Here is an 18,634-nt window from a genome sequence, read left to right on the forward strand (position 1 = left end):
TGGACTAAATCTTATTTTAGATGTGAAGGGATTGTCTTAATAAAATCATGTCATTTATGTCAGTGTCCAAGCATTTAGCTCGTCCTTGCTTATCGACGACACCAAACGTGGTTGTCCGTTTGTGGTGATCGTTTGCGAGAGATAGTTTCCTTTATTATACCACTAAGCTTACAGTCTTCAATCGCACATCCATAGACATGGTCATTTTAAGACAGAAAAAAAATTGCCATTGCTCAGACAAAAATATTAAACTGTATTCAGTCTTTTTCTAATTAATTAAAAAGAATCCTTTAAGATGACATTGTGTCATCGATTGATGTTGCCGTATGAACTCTTCTAAGTTGAAATCTGGAACGAATTAGTATTTTGTTTCCTACAAAGAAAGTCACGGAGTAGAAAAGTTTAAAAACAAAGGGAAAACTGTAGTCAATAAAACTGTAGAGTAGTCGTTAGGAACTGACCATACTAGATTTGTTAAGGTTACCCTATACCTTCAGGGATGTCTCGCGTTTAAGCGATGTAGCGCGTCCAGTTTAAAGTGTAGATACCTAAACTCTTATATCAAATTAAAGCTTATAGAGCTGGCTATCAAACTAAACTAAGAATTTTGAAATAAAATGAATTGTCGAATTTTTCACGACCTCTAAATGCGAGCGCCCGAATTACCTTTTTCAAAGTCAAAGCGAATTTTGTTTTTTGCTAATTTAATTTGCTCTTCAGTTTCCGTACCCAAAGCGCTAAAAAAACGTGTTTGCGTTTTGCCATATTCAATCGCAATAAAAAGTTAGAGACCATTTTTGAGATAGGATGAAAAAAATGTGGAGTGGTCGTACAAAAATCGCTCTCGGAGAAAAAGTATTTCAAAAGAAAACATTCGCAGACATGTTTTTGTTGTTTATATGTTAAACTAGCTACTGTCCAAATTTGAAGAAAAACAAACAAATTCCTTTTGAGTTTCAGCTCTTTGAAGTGGCTCCTCCAAGTGAAAAAATTGATTTGAGAAAACAGCCCTAAAAATTCGGCAATTCATTTTCATTCAAAATTCTTGGTTTAGTTTGATAGCCACCTCTATAAACTTTAAAATATCAGGGTTCAGGTATCCACAGTTTAAACCAGACGCGCTACATCGGATGGAATCGTCCTGGTGTAGTGAAAATTTTGTTTCAGCTATAATGAATGTGAGTTGAACCGGTGAGTTGCTCTGCGTGTAGTATTTTAGATAGAGTTGATTTTGTAAAACTTATTGTCGCAAGTCGAGTGCCAAATTGATAAATTCTCTAGGTTTGCAATGACTGTATTAAAATCATAGCGTAGTGGAAGTTGCGTTAAGTGTTTAGAGCAGTTCAGAAGAGTATTTTTCTCAAGTTCGCCGAAGAAGCTCATGCACGTTTTTAATTTAGCCGCGTCTTGCTTGTTGTAAACAACAAAATCTTATCAAAGTTTCGCCCAGTTTTCTGATTTACCCGCTCTTTTTTTACGGCTTATGTTTGCATATAATCTCAAAATCTATTGTTTCATTCAAGAATTAATGATTGGAAGCCGAAAACTAAGTAAGATGTTTATTATTTAAGCCACTGCGCGATCGGCTGAAAAATGGCAAGTTTCTGGCCGGATTCTATTGAAATCTTCCCGCTTTTGCGAAAATCTATATTTTTCGTTCTCAATAATTGTATACATCCTTTACGCCATTTTAAAGTTAGAGCCCTAACATAATTTAGGATTCCTTGTTTTCCACGATTACATGCTAATACAAAAATGCGCTGAAAATAAATCTTGCACCGGCCGGCTAAGAAGAATTTATTTCCGGGTAGAGCAGTTTCATGTCCTTTTTTTTTTTTTTTTTTTTTTGTTGTTGTAGTTTTAACTTGAAGGTAAAGCCATATAATAAATCCTTTATTGTTCTTTTCCTTTATTGTTCGTTTTTATGGACCTCGACTTCGTCTCGGTCCATAAAAACGCAAAAAAAGAACTTGGCCAATATCACGCTTGGTCAATAACGCATATATATTCAGTTTAGCGGCCACAAGTTTCAAAGACAGAGAACTAAACTGCTTGAGATCTTGTATTGATTTTTTTGGAAACGAATATTATAGATCCTTGAAATAGGCTCTTAAAACTAATATAACAAACGATATGAAAGGCGTGTGATCATTTTATTACTCGTTGTTTGTTTATTACAGTGTGGGATTCTTGCATGCTTCTCTCTTTTGTATTGATGATTTTAATTTATTGCGTTTGCTGTTTTCCTTGTTAGGCTTTAGAGGAGGAATAAGATGCTACACTTCACACGTTAAAGCTTTTTCTCTGGTTTATGAACTTTCTCATGTGAAATATCAAGGGAGCATTTTTCTCATAATCGTGTAGTTAGTAAAAGAGTGCAAGCTCGTTTTTAATTTTGTAGGGGGTGAAGTCGGATCAATGAATCAAGACGCCAACTTAAGATTCCATGTATTCCTAGAATACTTCTAGAAGTCAAACCAAAAGCATTGTTCTAATAAAATGAGTTAATTGTGAACAAACTCTGTCGTTAAGGTGGCTTACTACATTTTCTGAGGTGAAAGAAGGCCTTAAATCGAACTTCAGAAAAAACGCTGGAAGGGTTTTATTGATTACCTTTTTTTTTTTTAAATAATAAATACAATAGAGATAGTTCTAAGTCAGAAACGAAATTTGAAATGCCCAAAAAGTGTCTTATAAAAGTAGATTAAGTCTTAAGCGCTGACCTGGAAAACAAAAGCTTTAAGAGTTATCTGGCTCTAAATCAAGCTGTACCGCGACCTCACTTTAAAATTTTAGGATTTGGAACGTGCGCAAAAATAATATTATGTTCTCTACGAGACACATTTGTTTTTACTTTGCGGTGTTTATGCGACAAGAGTAATGGACCTTGTTGACTTTTCATAAACAAGCAGCTCATCACAGAACACGTTGAAGAATTCAACGTCGTTTCGCAGGCGTTTTGTTAGTATGCTTTTAATTCACCGGCATCTCTGTTTCTGAATTGAGAAAGTTGACAATTTTCTGCAACGTTATAGAGCACTTTGTCCCTCTTTGAAAAGAATAGGGTGGATTTGCTTACAGTGTGGCGACTCCTCGCTGTCCTAGTGACGCGTGCGAGTTCCTTAAAGCGTCGAGTGTCAAACCAGCATTAGCGAGCTTCTTTGCGAGAGTTTTTTTGATGATGGAGCCATTGCAATTACCAAACGACTTGTTTTTGAGGGTCATAAGCCTAACATAGGAACTGTCAAGGTACTGTGTCGAATAAGGCTGTAGAGAAATTGATCATTTGATTGTTGTTTATCATGTTCTATGTGGTTAGTGCAAGGTTTGATTGAAATATAATTTTACCCAGAGCAACAACAATAGCGAAACCTTTATGGAAATTTTTAAAATCACATTGGAATAGACATCTGTAAATGTCGCGAAGGTTTCCCTTTGACATGCTACTATCAGCGTTGCGAAGCTGACCGTTGTTGTTTTTGGTGAGATGCCTTACTAAGGTTTGGCTGTCTGCAAACTAGTGCAAGTCCAACCCTTGAAACATCGATTTTATGTTATATCCGTTCTGGTTTATAGTTCTGATAAGCAGTGGCGTATCGGAAACGTCTGCGTTGTCGCCTATGAGAACAGTTTTCATGGTTTGAGAAGTGTCGCGTTTCCAGTTTTAACAGCAGAGGTTTTCAGAAAATAAGCAAAGGATCTTAAACATTCAATCAGATACTCTGGCTCCAGTTGGTTGTCATTACTGTAAAAAATACTTTCATTGCCAAATGCTGTTATGTGGAATCTGTTAACGCTGCGTGCATGTTCAAGATAAATTTCGTAAACGCTTCACCAGTGTTGTGGAAAATTGCTGCTATTTCCACATGCTCGGCTTTCTTCCCACCACAATTTGTTTTTGTACCAAATATCACAAAAGTGTATGTGAAATTTGCATAAAACTTTTCATTTTTTTTTTTTTTTTTTTGGGGGGGGGGGGGGGGGAGGGGGGACTACTGCAAAATTGAGGGACATGATTTTCAGTGTAGCACAGTTTAGCTTTTGAAATGTAGTTACATGCATTTAAAACTTATGGTTCCTAATATAGAGTACATCCAGAATCATAAGCAGTTCTCTCTCTAAGTTCTAAAAACACATCCTTGCTCGAGCGGATTTCGGAGAGATGTCTCTTTCTTCTTTTAAATGCTGTCGTTTGTTTGCGGACTTTGTCTTGCTTTCTTTCGTAGTCCATTTTTTTACTGGCCTGTCCACGATGAACCCAGGCGTAATATCTACAGTTTCCTTTTTTGGAAACTGCTTGGTACTGCTTTGGTACTGCTTGCCAATATTCCTTTGTACTACAGCACATGCCACTCGCTGGTTCCACCATAGAAATGACTTTAATAAACGGGATTTTCGCCTTCAGTGAAGACCTCTTAGAAAAAAGATAAACTTTTATAGATATTAAGTACATCATATGTAGATTTTCTTTTTAATATCACCAGTTGCAAATGAGTTAAATTAATTACGCACTAATATGTGAACGCGTTTTGCCCATAATCAGTGGAATGCCATGTAACAACTTCGCGAGTTTTAATTGAGCAACTGTTAAACTTCTTGTTTTATTTCGATATACTCTTTCAATGTACTTTATACTCCTTTTCTGTACTGACCAAACTACACCAACTTTGTTAGTATATATATATTTGGGTTTATTCGTCGAGTATATTTTTTTGCCCTTATAATTTTTCACGCAAGATCTGTGGGTGAATTTTTAATCTTACTAACCTTTTTAGTTGTATTCTCCCATATGGCGTTTGTTAGTAATCTTATTTGGATACAAATCCTAATGTGTGCCCATTCAAATAAAAGCTACTAAACGGTACTTCCCTGTGTTACTCTTCAGGAAAAGCTACATTATACAGTAGCTCTTAACGATAATTCACAAAGAGAAATCAAAGGAAATCCTTGCCCTATAAGATGGTTTGAAAATATAATCATTTGGTAAAAAAAATATTAATTGTTTGAGAGGCTATATCAAACAGTCGAAAGAGTGTTACATAGCATTTCCAAACACCTCAAAGATGGTTTAAAAAAGTCGACTGCGCCTCGCTTTTTTTTTTTTCAACCTGTTTCTCGCTGTGTCGGTGGAAATCGGACAAAAAAGACTCTTTCTCGTGTTTGATTGATCAGCATGGCTTCAACTTTACTTCATTTAGGATAACCATTTTCTTGAGGATAACAAGCCTCCCAAAACTGCAATTTCCCACAGTAACATAAGTTTTCGCAGTTAATCATCAGTTTCACTTGTTGATCTTACGAAAGAAGAAAAATAATCTCATGGGTAGAGAAAGTGAATTTGATCAAAAACTTTCTCATTACTAAAATTTGTTCCAGTGAAAACAAATAGAACCACTTATATCTTCTAGGTCCATGTACCCTTGCTTTCCCTAAAAATGATATTCCTTAATGGATTCTACATGCCAGGTTAAAGGTGCTTAATCTTTAAATCTACGATTGAAGTGTTTAAATCCATCTGTTAGTAGCCAAAGGCACATGAAATCAAGACTTCAGACATAAACCATGTGTCGACATTCTTGGTAGAGGACCAGTTTTATTACTTCCCAAACCTTTTTAAAATCATTAATAGTCAGATAACGTACAGAAACGAACAAAAGAAAAGATCGATAGGAAGAATTTTAGAACGTTTTCTCATTTTCCATTATTCATGTGGATAAATTTTCGTTGCTATTTGCTTATCGTTATCATTTTATTGCTAAAGGGATTTACCACATATTTTCGTTAAGCGCAAACGTTCAGCCGCATGTTTGTGAAAATACTTTTTTAAAGGCTTGACAGCCATTTGAACTTTTCGTAACAGCAAAAAATGACCCGTGTCGTGCAGAAAGCGAAACTAGGCCGGCTAAATTGGAGGGATGGGCTTCTGTTTCTAAAATGTGCAGCTAAACAAATCGGAACAAATTAAACTTTACAAACGTACAATGAATGCATGTTAAATTTTCCGAAAGGTATCTCGCGAGACCGAAGATGACGTGTGAAAAATCAGTTTTCTTGTTAAAGATTGTGATAATTGAGTTGCTAAAGGCAGGTTCATAAGACGTGTTCTGGAATAAATCAAAATCCGAATAAGTATATACTTGAGTCAAGTCTTTTTCCAGGTGCTAGGGTTTTTTTTTTTTTTTTTGTAAAATTATTATATTGATGTAAGTGTGCACAATGAGCTTACATAAATGCGTAAATTGTGATCACCCGGGTTATTGTAGTTCTGAGGAGGACTGTTTGTGGTGACTTTGACTGACGTTTCAACAACCTGAGCGGAAGTCATCTTCAGAGTCCAGTGAATTGTGGAACGTCAGTAGGTGGTATATAGATGTTATTGGTCGTTTGTCAGTAAAGCCGCGATGTTATTGGCTGTGAAGACTGTAAAAAGTGATTGGTGCGTTTCGATCCGTCTTTTGTTAGTTAAAAAGTCCGTGGGTCTATTGTTAGTAAAATGTCTACTGTGTGTCTGTCAATTAATAAATTTCATTTGCAAATTGATTTCCATTCAGAGAGTGACCTCGAAGCTGTCAAAGTATGCCGATGTTTTTTCAAAGTTATCGCGAAGTCTAGCAAGCTATGAGTCACGAAAGATAATTTAATCGAACTTGAACGACATTAGTGATGTGACAAACAGTGACACAACCGATCAACCTATGGTGCTAAAGGGAAGTATTTGTGTGGCCAACCAGTATGACGAGCAGTCAAAAGACCAACTTATTGACGATGCAAGGAAAACTGATCAGTATCCTGTGGCGATCTCCAGATCAAGGACTAAGTCCATTCGCAATTATAAACGCGCTCGCCGTAACGACAGACAACCTTCTAGAATTCCCTACAAGACTGAAACGTTGAGCTTGTTTCATAAGGGCAAAGTAATTAAAGGATTCATTGTGCACTATATAAAGAAAAACGTACCGAGTTCCTCTGAGTTTAGGAAACATATATCTCCTGCATTTCGTAAGAATATGACAATAAGAATGTGTACAGCTAGAGTGCAAGTCAGACGTGACAAATCTTCGGTAGTCAGGCGGGTAATTTTGGTCGTCTATATTTTTTCAATAGACATCCTGCAAGCAGAGCCTCCTTTCGTCTTTTTTTTTTTTTTTTTTTTTTTTACTGAGGTGGAGAAAAGGAGGCTCTGCCTCAATCGCATCAATTCTTTGAAGCCGCCGCAGCCCTAACTTCTGGACTAGTTAACCCTGTTTCCTCTCGTCAAACTGGTTTTTCCAGTGCGAGCATCCGTTAAGTGATAAAACCGCTAGTGATAATTGAGCCCGCCGAATCGTGAAAAATCAAGATGGCGGCGAGATCTTCTTGAACGAGTCAAAGGAAAGGACACGTTTATATTCTCGATGAGACTCTTCTTACTGTAATTGGTATGTTCGACGAATTTAATGATTTGTCAATACAGCAGTCAACTGCCTTAAAGTCCTTTGTTTCCGGCTCAGATACGTTCGTCTCTCTACCTACCGGTCACGGCAAATCTTTAATTTATCAACTTGCGATTCCAGTAATAAAAGATATATCCAAGCGGTCAGGTCAACTTTCGTTCCGCGTTTCCTCAGACCCGATGTTATTGGTGGTTTCTTCTCTTACTGCCCTGATCAATGATCAGATTAAGTCTTGTAAAACGTACGACTTGAAATGCTGTAAGTTGGAGGACTTCAAATTAAGCAACGAAGTTGATGTGCTATTTACAATTCCGGAACTTTGGAAAGTTTCTATAATTTATTGTCAAATTTGAGGGAGAGAATATTTGGTGTTGTAGTGGATGAAACGCATTGCGTTGTGAGTGACATTTTTTTTTTTTTTTTTTTGTAAGACCTATTTCTTGTAGATGTTGTAAGTGAGTTCATAGGGATCCGGAATAGTGAAATGCAAATAATGCGATTTGAACGTTTAAGCGCTTAATTTTGATCATTGCAATGAAACAACGGATGTAAAACAACAACCTGCAGTAATACAATGAATGTGATTGACCAGTAATCTCAATAGAGTAAATAAACTAGATTACTTGAAGAACAATAGTTGTTTTGTTGTTGTTGTTGTTTATTGATACATATCCAATAGTTAGCCTCAGAACATGTTTAGAAAAAGACAACTGACCATTGAAATCCATGGTGCATCACCTAGGAGGTGTTGTATCACAGTAAATTTCCCTGACTTAAATCTTCTGAGCACACATGTTTTGCCTTTTTTGACTATTCACATATCACACTCCTCTTAATGATGAATGTTTGAGCAGCCTCCCTCGCAGACGTCCTTAAGAGTTCGCCACATGTGACAAACTTCTAAGGACGTCTGTGTTGGACGCTAATGTTTGGGCTGTTTGTTAATCATCCAGAGACATTGCTTCATACATCTTTGTTGTAAGCCCCTTTAGTTCTTAGTCATTACTTTCTTTACAAATTCATTTACCAGGTAATATGTCTCGATTTCAATGTTGCAGTTAGTCTGAACTTTATTTCATACGTGCTGCATTCTCACGTGTTGGGAGCATCAAAGTTGTCCTAAAAGTCCCCATGCTATGTTTGGAAGCTACAGCCAGTGCAAAAATGAGGAAAGAACTTGTCAAAATGCTCAACATGTCTGCTGTCAAAACAATTACGTTGTCACAAGACAAATTAAATGTTAAATATGTGATAAATAAAGCAAAAAGTGAATTTGAAGAGACCTTTGGTTGGCTGATCAGTGAGTTAAAGAACAAGCCAAGCTCCGAGAAAAAACTTAATCTTCTGCCAATCCTTTAAAGCCTGTGGTACACATTTATGATACATTCAGCCACTTTCTCAATTCCACATATGAGGTGGCCATGTACCATTCCAAGACCCCTCAAGGCATTAAAGATAGTGCACGTAGTGACTTATTGTCTGACCATGGCAATATACGGTTGCTGATAGCAACCAGTGTCCAAGGGATGGGGGTAAACATTCCGATTGTCCAAAAGGCGGTTATTTTTGGTGTGCCAAAAAGTATGGAGGCATATGTGCAAGCTGATGGAAGAGGTGGTAGGGACGGTTCAGAGGTATTATCTATGATGTATATATTACCATGGATACCATTTATGTCACTTTGATCCCACTATGAGAACATTTGTTTAAAACAGATCCAGTTGTAGGCGTGGTGAAATATTGCCGTTTTTCAATAAGAAGGTGGAAGAGCCTGCCATACTTCACAAATATTGAGATGTTTGCAGTCAAAAGTGTGACTGCGGTGCCTGTCCGGAAGAAATTTTCAAGGTCAAAGCCAGTATTGGCAGTAATACTTCTCCTCTTGAGAGGCAAGTGACAAGTGATGAAAGAATCACATTTTCTGCTGTGTTACAGGATCTAGCATGTACCCTTAATTAAACATTTCAGTTTTTCGAAGTGTTTGCTTTCAAGATATGTTAACTGCTGAAATTATCAAAGATTTATCTGAAGACCTAAAACACCTGTTTTCTGTAGATTATATCTTGCTAAACTTTGCAATTTTTGATGAAGAGCATGCTAAAGAGATACTGGCTATGGTCAATGACATATTTAATGATGTTGAAGAGTCAGCATACCTCACAAAAAATTGTAAAACAGAGTAGAGTAATTGTGAGCAGTTCTAAGTGTCAGTTCCTAAGCAAACGCCACCTGATGCAAGTAAAAAGTCCGACTCAGACGTTTAATTTCTAACTAGTGTGGTGCCCTTGAAATTACGTAATGCACGATCATAATGGCTTCCAGAAATTAATGATACCTTCTTAAGGGTTTTTTACATGATAGAGTGACTTGGCTTTCCATTGGTACACCATTGGTGAATTACATCTCATTGAGGAGACTGAGACTATTTTCACTACGGTTCGGTTTAAGTACAGTGGGATTCCGGTCGTCCATTGGTACCAATGGTACAATTGGTACAAAAAGAGTGACTTGGCATTCCATTGGTACACCATTGGTGAATTGCATCTTATTAAGGGGACTTAGACTATTTTCACTACGGTTCGGTGTAAATATAGAGGGATTCCGGTCGTCCATTGGTACCAATGGTTCGATTGGTACCAATAGAGTGACCCGGCTTTTCATTGGTACACCTTTGGTGAATTGCATCTTACTAAGAACACTCAGACTATTTTCACTACGGTTCGGTATAAGTCCAGTGCGATTCTGGTCGTCCATTAGTACCAATAGAGTGACTTGGCTTCCCATTGGTACACCATTGGTGAATTGCATCTCATTAAGGGGACTGAGACTATTTTCACTACCGTTCGGTTTAAGTACAGTGCCAATGGTACGATTGGTACAAATAGAGTGACGTGGCATTCCATTGGTACACCATTGGTGAATTGAATCTCATTAAGGGGACTTGGACTATTTTCATTACGGTTCGGTGTGAGTATAGTGGGATTCCGGTCGTCCATTGGTACCAATGGTACGATTGGTACCAATAGAGTAACCTGGCTTTTCATTGGTACACCTTTGGTGAATTGAATCTTACTAATAGCACCTAGACTATTTTCACTACGGTTCGGTGTGATTCCAGTGCGATTCCGGTCGTCCATTGGTACCAATAGAGTGACTTGGCTTTCCAGTGGTACACCATTGGTAAAATGAATCTCATTAAGAGGACTTAGACTATTTTCACTACGGTTCAGTTTAAGTACAGTGGGATTCCGGTTGTCCATTGGTACCAACGGTACGATTCGTACCAAAAGGGTGACTTGGCTTTACATTGGTACACCATTGGTGAATTGCATCCTATTAAGGGGACTTACAATCTTTTTGGCTACGGTTCGGTTTGTGTACATTTGGATTCCGGTCGTCCATTTGTACCAATGGTATGGTTGGTACCAGTAGAATTACGTGGCTTTCCATTGGTACACCTTTGGAGATCTGCTTATCAATAAGGAGACTTACACTATTTTCGCCACGGTTCCTTGTGAGTCTAGTGGGATTCCGGTTGTCTATTTGTACTGATGAAACGATTGGTACCAATAGAGTGGCGTGGCTTTCCATTGGTACACCATTGGTGAATTGCATCTCAATAAGGGGACTTACACTATTTTTACTACGGTTCCGTGTGAGTCCAGTGGGATTCTGGTCGTCCATTGGTACCAATGATACGATTTTTACCAATAAAATGGCTTGGATTTCCATTGGTACACCATTGGTGAATTGAAGCTCATTAAGAGGACTTAGACCATTTTTGCTGCGGTTCGGTTTGAGCACAGTAAGATTCCGGTCGTCCATTGCTACCAATGCTACGATTGGTACAAATAGATTGACGTGGTTTTCCATCGGTACACCATTGGTGAATTGCATCTCACTAAGGGGACTTCGACTTTTTTCACTACGGTTCGGTGTGAGTATGGTGGGATTCCGGTCGTCCATTGGTACCAATGGTACGATTGGTACCAATAGAGTGACCAGGCTTTTCATTGGTACATCTTTGGTGAATTGCATCTTAATAAGATCACTTAGACTATTTTCACTACGGTTCGGTGTGAGTCCAGTGGGGGTGCGGTCGTCCATTGGTATCAATAGAGTGACTTGGTTTTCCATTGGTACACTATTGAGGAATTGCATCTCATTAAGGGGACTTAGAGTATTTTTGCTACGGTTCGGTTTGAGTACATTTGGTTTCCGGTCGTCCATTTGTACCAATGGTACGATTGGCACCAATAGAGTGACGTGACATTGCATTGGTACACCATTGGTGAATTGCATCTCAATAAGGGGACTTACTATTTTCACTACGGTTCGGTGTGAGTTCGGTGGGATTCCAATCGTCCATTGGCACTAATGGTACGATTGATACTAATAGAGTGACGTGGCTTTCCATTGGTACCCCTTTGATGAATTGCATCTCAATAAGGGTACTTAGACAATTTTTTCTACAAATCAGGTTCAGTACCGTGGGATTCCGGTCGTCTACTTTTATCAATGGTACGATTGGTACCAATAGAGTGACATGGCTTTATAGTGGTACACTATTAGTGAAATGAATCTCAATAAGAGGACTTAGACTATTTTCACTGCGGTTCGGTGTGCGGCCAGTGGGATTCCGGTCGTCCATTGGTACCAATGGTACGATTAGTACCAATAGTGTGACTTGGCTTTACATTGGTACACCATGGGTGAGTTGCATCTCATTAAGAGGACTGACACCATTTTTACTACAGTTCGGTTTGAGTACAGTTAGATTCCTGTCGTCCAATGGTACCAATGCTACGATTGGTACCAATAAAGTAGTGTGGCATTCCATCGGTACACCATTTGTGAAATGCATCTCATTAAGCGGACTTAGACTATTTTTGCTACGAATCAGGTTGAGTACAGTGGGATTCCGGTCGTCCATTGGTACCAATGGTACGTTTGGTACCTATAGAGTTACTTGGCTTTCCACTGGTACACCGTTGGTGAATTGCATTTTATTAAGGGGACATACACTATTTTTGCTTTGGTTCGGTTTGTGTACATTTGGATTCTGGTCGTCCATTTGTACCAATGGTATGATTGGTACCAATAGAATGACGTGGTTTTTCATTGGTGCACCTTTGGAGAACTGCTTATCAATAAGGGGATTTACACTATTTTAACTACGGTTCGGTGTGAGTCCAGTGGGATTCCGGTCGTCTATTGGTACTAATGATACGATTGGTACCAATAGAGTGGCATGGCTTTTCATTGGTACACCATTGGTGAATTGCATCTCAACAAGGGGACTTAGACTATTTTCACTACGGTTCGGTGTGAGTCCAGTGGGATTCCGGTCGTCTATTGGTACTAATGATACGATTGGTACCAATAGAATGGCGTGGCTTTTCATTGGTACACCATTGGTGAATTGCATCTCAATAAGGGGACTTAGACTATTTTCACTACGGTTCGGTGTGAGTCCAGTGGGATTCCGGTCGTCCATTGGCACTAATGGTACGATTGGTACCAATAGAGTGACGTGGCTTTATATTAGTACACCTTTGGAGAAATGCTTATCATTGAGGAGACTTAAACTATTTTCACTACGGTTCGGTGTGAGTCTAGTGGGATTCCGGTCGTCCATTGATACTAATGAGTGGCGTTGCTTTCCATTGGTACACCTTTGGTGAATTGCATCTCAATAAGGGGACTTAGATTATTTTGACTGCGGTTCGATGTGAGTCCAGTGCGGTTTCGGTCGTTTATTGGTACCAATGGTACTATTGATACACCTGTGGTGAATTGCATTTCATTAAGGAGACTTAGACCATTTTTACTACGGTTCGGTTTGAGTACAAAAATATTTCGTTCGTCTATTGGTACCAATAGAGTGACGTGGCATTCTATTGGTACACTATTGGTGAAATGCTTCTCGTTAAGCGGACTTAGACTAATCTCGCTACCATTCAGGTTGAGTACAGTGGGATTCCGGTCGTCCATTGGTACCAATGGTACGATTGGTTCCAATAGAGTGACTTGGCTTTCCATTGGTGCATGCATCTTTTTAAGGGGACTTAGACTATTTTCTGCTACGGCTCGGTGTGAGTACAGTGGGATTCGGGTTGTCCATTGGCACGAATGGTACGATTGGTACCAATAGAGTGACGTGGCATTCTGTTGGTACACCATTGATGAAATGCATCTCATTAAGGGGACTTAGACTATTTTCACAACGGATCGGTTTGAGTACAGCGGAATTCCGGTCATCCATTTGTAGTAATGGTATAATTGGTACCAATGGAGTGACCTGGCATTCCATTGGTACACCATTGGTGGAATGCATCTCGTTAACACTTGTGAGCTGTGGGAAAACAAATTGTCGATTGGTACTATTGGTACAAATGGAAAAGTACTAAGTTGATTGGTTAACCATTGGAATCTGCATCTGAAAACAAAGGTCATGACTTGAATCTTCCTCGATCTATAAGCGAAGTACCCTGACTCTTTAATGCCATGAATCCAAACAAGCGCGCTACACGTATTTAACAATTATTCCACGAGCGCGCGTTGGATATGAGATGGTAAATAGCCAACCAGGCGCGAAGTGCCGAGTTGGCTATAACCAATCTCATATCCAACAAGCGCGAATGGAATAATTATTTTATTAAATTGTTTGCGTTTGGGTATTTATTTTTAAAGTTTCCTTAATTTTATTTTCAATAAAAAATTCTTTCAAATTAAAACGACCGGATGTTGAGCCAACTTCCGACCAAAGCGCGCGAAACTTAATTATCACATGACAAGCGCAGCTCTTTGCAAACGGAGTTGAATGAAAAACCGAAAGCGAAGAAGATTGGACACAGGCGGACATCTTAAATCCAAGAAACGTTTAAGTGTACGAGTTACTGAGACAAGCATTCAAGTGCTGTTGAAGTTCCAGCTAATCGAGAAGTGTAACAGTTGTGCACATTTCAGCAAATGTTTTGCAGTGTGGTGCCGAGCGAAGGAAGGGATCAAGGACGGCTTTTTTTTACGCTGAACTGAATTCCTTGCAGACGTTTTAAAACACTTAAGGCAAGTCCAAGTGTACGAGGTACAACCTCACTGAGACAAGTATTCATTGCAAGTTTTTAAACTTTAAGCTTATCTAGCTGTGCACGTTTGTGCAAATGTTTTGCTGAGTGGTGCCGAGCGAAGGAAACGAACATTATGGCCGCCGCTCGTATGGATTTCATAGACGAACTTTATTAACTGGAGTCCTCGTAAATGCGTAGAAATATAAAGGCAGGCATTAAGCTCTTCTTGAGAAATTTCTTTGATCAGTTTTAACCTCTAGCCGCCAGGATTTGCAAGCCATCGTGAAATTTTTGAAGGTAACCGGTTGTTGTTGTTGTTGTTGTTAAGTTTATGTGATCTAAATCGTAAAATCGTGCAATTTTATTTGACTTTAAAGGAAACTTCAGAGATACGTACCATTAAATAGTGTCATACCCGAACTTTGTGGCTTTTATTGTTGTTATATTGAGATTGCATTGTTTGGTATTTCTTCCTTTTCTTTTCTTTTTTTTTTTTTTCTACATTTTTGCCGAAGAAACTTTCGCTTCCCGCCGAAAAAAAATTAGCTTAGTGACACCTGGGCCATTCGTTTTCCATATAAGGTCAAACTACGGTATATAAGCTGATAACCGGGATTTAGTGAACCAATCAGAACGCTAGAAATGCAATATCTGAGGCTGAGAATTTAATAAAATCCATGAACCGAAACAAGCACGTTACGTATGAATATAACTCCTTTTTTAAACCATGAACCGAAACAAGCGCACTACGCATAAATATCACTCGTTCTTAAATCCGTGAACCAAAACAAGCGCGCTACACAAGAATTTAATTCGCTCCTTAATCCAAAAACCGAAACAAGCGCGCTACACATGAATATAACTCGTTCTTTAATCCATGAACCGAAACAAGCGCGCTACACATGAATATAACTCGTTCTTTAATCCATGAACCGAAACAAGCACCTTATGCATGGATGCAACTCGTTTTTTTTAATCCATAAAGCCCTCAAGCAGTTTAAGGCCTGGAAAAATGGTTTATTCTAGATAACTTTAACAAATTCAATGGCACTGAACTGAAATTTGGAAGATAAAAAGATCTCATCATTCTGAAAATTCTAAGCATAATAAGTAGTGCTATAGATCACGTGACATGTCACGTGATCATTTTTGTGAAATAAGCAAAGATTTGACAGGTAGGCGACGGTTTTAAGAGATAACATCAAACAAAAACGCGTTTCTAATAAAGATTAAATATCTCCATCGCTTCACGTTGGGAATGATCGTCCATTGTTCTCCAGAAAAAAATTATCAGGGCAAAGGTCATTTTTTAGTCAAAATTCAACCTTTGATCGTTGATTTCTCCAATTTACAAACTTAAGGACAGTCATTCCAAACGTAGAAAGTTAAATATTTAAAATCTGCTTCGGAAACACTAATTCAGTTATCTTTATAAAGAATATTCGCCGCCATATCGCCGATTTACGAAATTCTCATTTTTTGGTCACGTGATGTGTCACCTGATCAAAATTATACGTTAAGGCAAAAGAAAACATCAAGTTTAATATTCAGGGAAAATTTCATCCTGTTCTAGGCAGACAAACCGAAGATATAGGGGATCATTCATAATTTCTGAGCACCCTTCAAACCCAGGCCTTAAACTGCTTGAGCCTGAACAAGCGCGCTACACATAAATGTTCATCGTTCTTTAATCTATTAACCGAAACAAGCGCGCTACACATGAATATAACTCGTTCCTTAATCCATAAACCGAAACAAATGCGCTTGAAATGAATATACCTCGTTTTTAATCCATGAACTGAAACAACAGCGCTAGACATGAATATAGGTCGTTCGTTAATCCATGAACCGGAACAAGCGCCCTACACATGAATGCAACTCGTTCTTTAATTCATACAGCACAAACAAGCGCGCTACAAATAAATGTTCATCGTTCTTTAATCCATGAACCGAAACAAGCGCGCTACACATGAATATAACTCGTTCTTTTATCCATGAATCGAAACAAGCGCGCTACACATGAATGTAACTCGTTCCTTAAGTCATGAACCAAAACAAGCGCACTCAACGGATGAGTACAACTCGTTTTTTAATCCATGAACTAAAACAGGCGCGCACAACGCATGAATACAACTCGTTCTTTAATCCATGAACCAAAACAAGCGCGCTACACATGAATATAACTCGTTTTTTAATCCATGATCCGAAACAACCGCGCTACACATGAATATAACTCGTTCATTAATCCATAGAGACTAAACTAAACAAGCGCGCTATATGTTCCCTCACAAAATCAAATGCTCCTTGAGTATACTTTTTGTATACCTTGAGTATACACCAATCCTACACTAATGTGAAATAGTTTGTTTGGAGTATACTTTTTGTATACTTGAAGCAAACTTAAACACAGACAAGTTTTGATGATGTATACTTTTTGTATTCGATGCAATTTCACACTATACAAAAAGTATACATCATAAGACTGCCACAAGATAGAACATCTTTGAATTATACAAAAAGTATACTACAAACTGTGTTCAGTGGACAGGTTGTCATAAGTATATACTTTTAGTATACAACACAGATCACCTATAGATTCCTCCATATTCTGACGTCTTAACAGTGTGGATATTGGTATACAAAATGTATACAAATTACTAGTAGAGCGATCAACTTTTTTCATGCAAGCTGACTCTAAACTAATTATCATGATCAATTATAAAAAAAACATATCAATTGTTTAAGAAATCAAATTATATATTCTCATTCAAGCTAGAAATAAAGTCGAAATTAAAGATGCATACAATTTCAGATGAAATTATACTGATTGGAACTTTGTCCAAAATGACATTGGTCCAATGCTTCCTTTTACAGTGAATTTTAGTATGTTATTCCCCAATAAATTGGGAATAAAATGAGACATGTCTCGTTTTTGTTGAAATTTGTTATTGGTTTAGCCATCAAATGTCACAGATTGACTGGACTAATAATCGCAGTGGATTTCTCCGCGTATATACAAGACAACTTACATTCAATAGTAAAAACCGTTGTAGTGTATCTACCTTGCTACGTGAGCGGTGCGAGGGTGCAACTCTGTTACTAGGTATTTAGTTTGTTTTGGTTTCGGTAATAACCTGGAGTAAAATTTTGCAATATGTCCTGCTTTACGGTAAAGTTAACTTCGATTATACAGGCTGTCAGCCCTATTTTACGCAAAAAACATGTTGTGGGCATTTAAATAAATATCAAAAGGGGATTGTGTAATTTGCAAAGGAAAATTGCGTGTGTTTTGTTTTCAAAATGTGGAGCCATATGACATCAAATTGTGCCAACAAATTTATTTATCTATTTATTTATTGATTTATTTATTGATTTATTTATTACATTAGTTCAATTTCATTACTGGATAGGCATGACTGAGCTTACAACTAAAAAATAAGAGTAATAATAATAATAATAATAATAATAATAATAATAATAATAATAATAATAATAAAAATAATAATAAAAATAATAATAATAATATTAATAATAATAATTTTTTATAATAATAATTTTTTTAACTATTCCACACAAATTGCTATTTACAAGTTTAAAGTATATAAAAAAGAGCTATTAAAAAACCTATGCACAATTCATTTCGATTAAAAAAAAAGATAATATTTTCAAGGAATAATGTTTCTGTAAAAAAATTAAATTTGGCATTTTAAAATCAGTTCCACTTGATAAGAGGAAAAGAAAAAATAAACAATAATAATAATAATAATAATAATAAAACTCTCAAACTGTAAATTAATGAATCGTAGAGATAGTTTCCTTAAAAGGCTCAAGTAACTTTGCAAAAGCTTCTTGTCTTGGTACTTGAAATGGAAAACTTATAAACATCACATCTAATAGTGAGTAACTTAAAAGCATGACCACATGAGCGTGCAGAAGGATATGTAAATAGATGAAGTTCAGCATTTTCTGTAGATGCCATTTTTTTTTCTGAACTTGCAGAGCAAGGACAAGAGGTCAATTGCTCTGCGATATTCCAATGTCTTCCAGCCCTGGGAATTTAGCATATCAGATACATTGTCCTGTCGATGGCAACGCGAAAGGGCCCATCGAGCTTCATTTCTCTGATCATTT

At 37.6% G+C, this 18,634-nt stretch overlaps 1 pseudogene; it reads left to right on the forward strand.

Moving 5' to 3' along the window:
• Positions 1-6,695: 6,695 nt before the first annotated feature.
• LOC146488988 (uncharacterized) lies at positions 6,696-10,191 on the forward strand (annotated as a pseudogene).
• Positions 10,192-18,634: the final 8,443 nt, after the last annotated feature.

This window comes from Pavona decussata, unplaced genomic scaffold (genome assembly GCF_977016875.1).
Source record: "Pavona decussata unplaced genomic scaffold, jaPavDecu1.1 SCAFFOLD_6, whole genome shotgun sequence".
Lineage (NCBI taxonomy): Eukaryota > Metazoa > Cnidaria > Anthozoa > Scleractinia > Agariciidae > Pavona > Pavona decussata.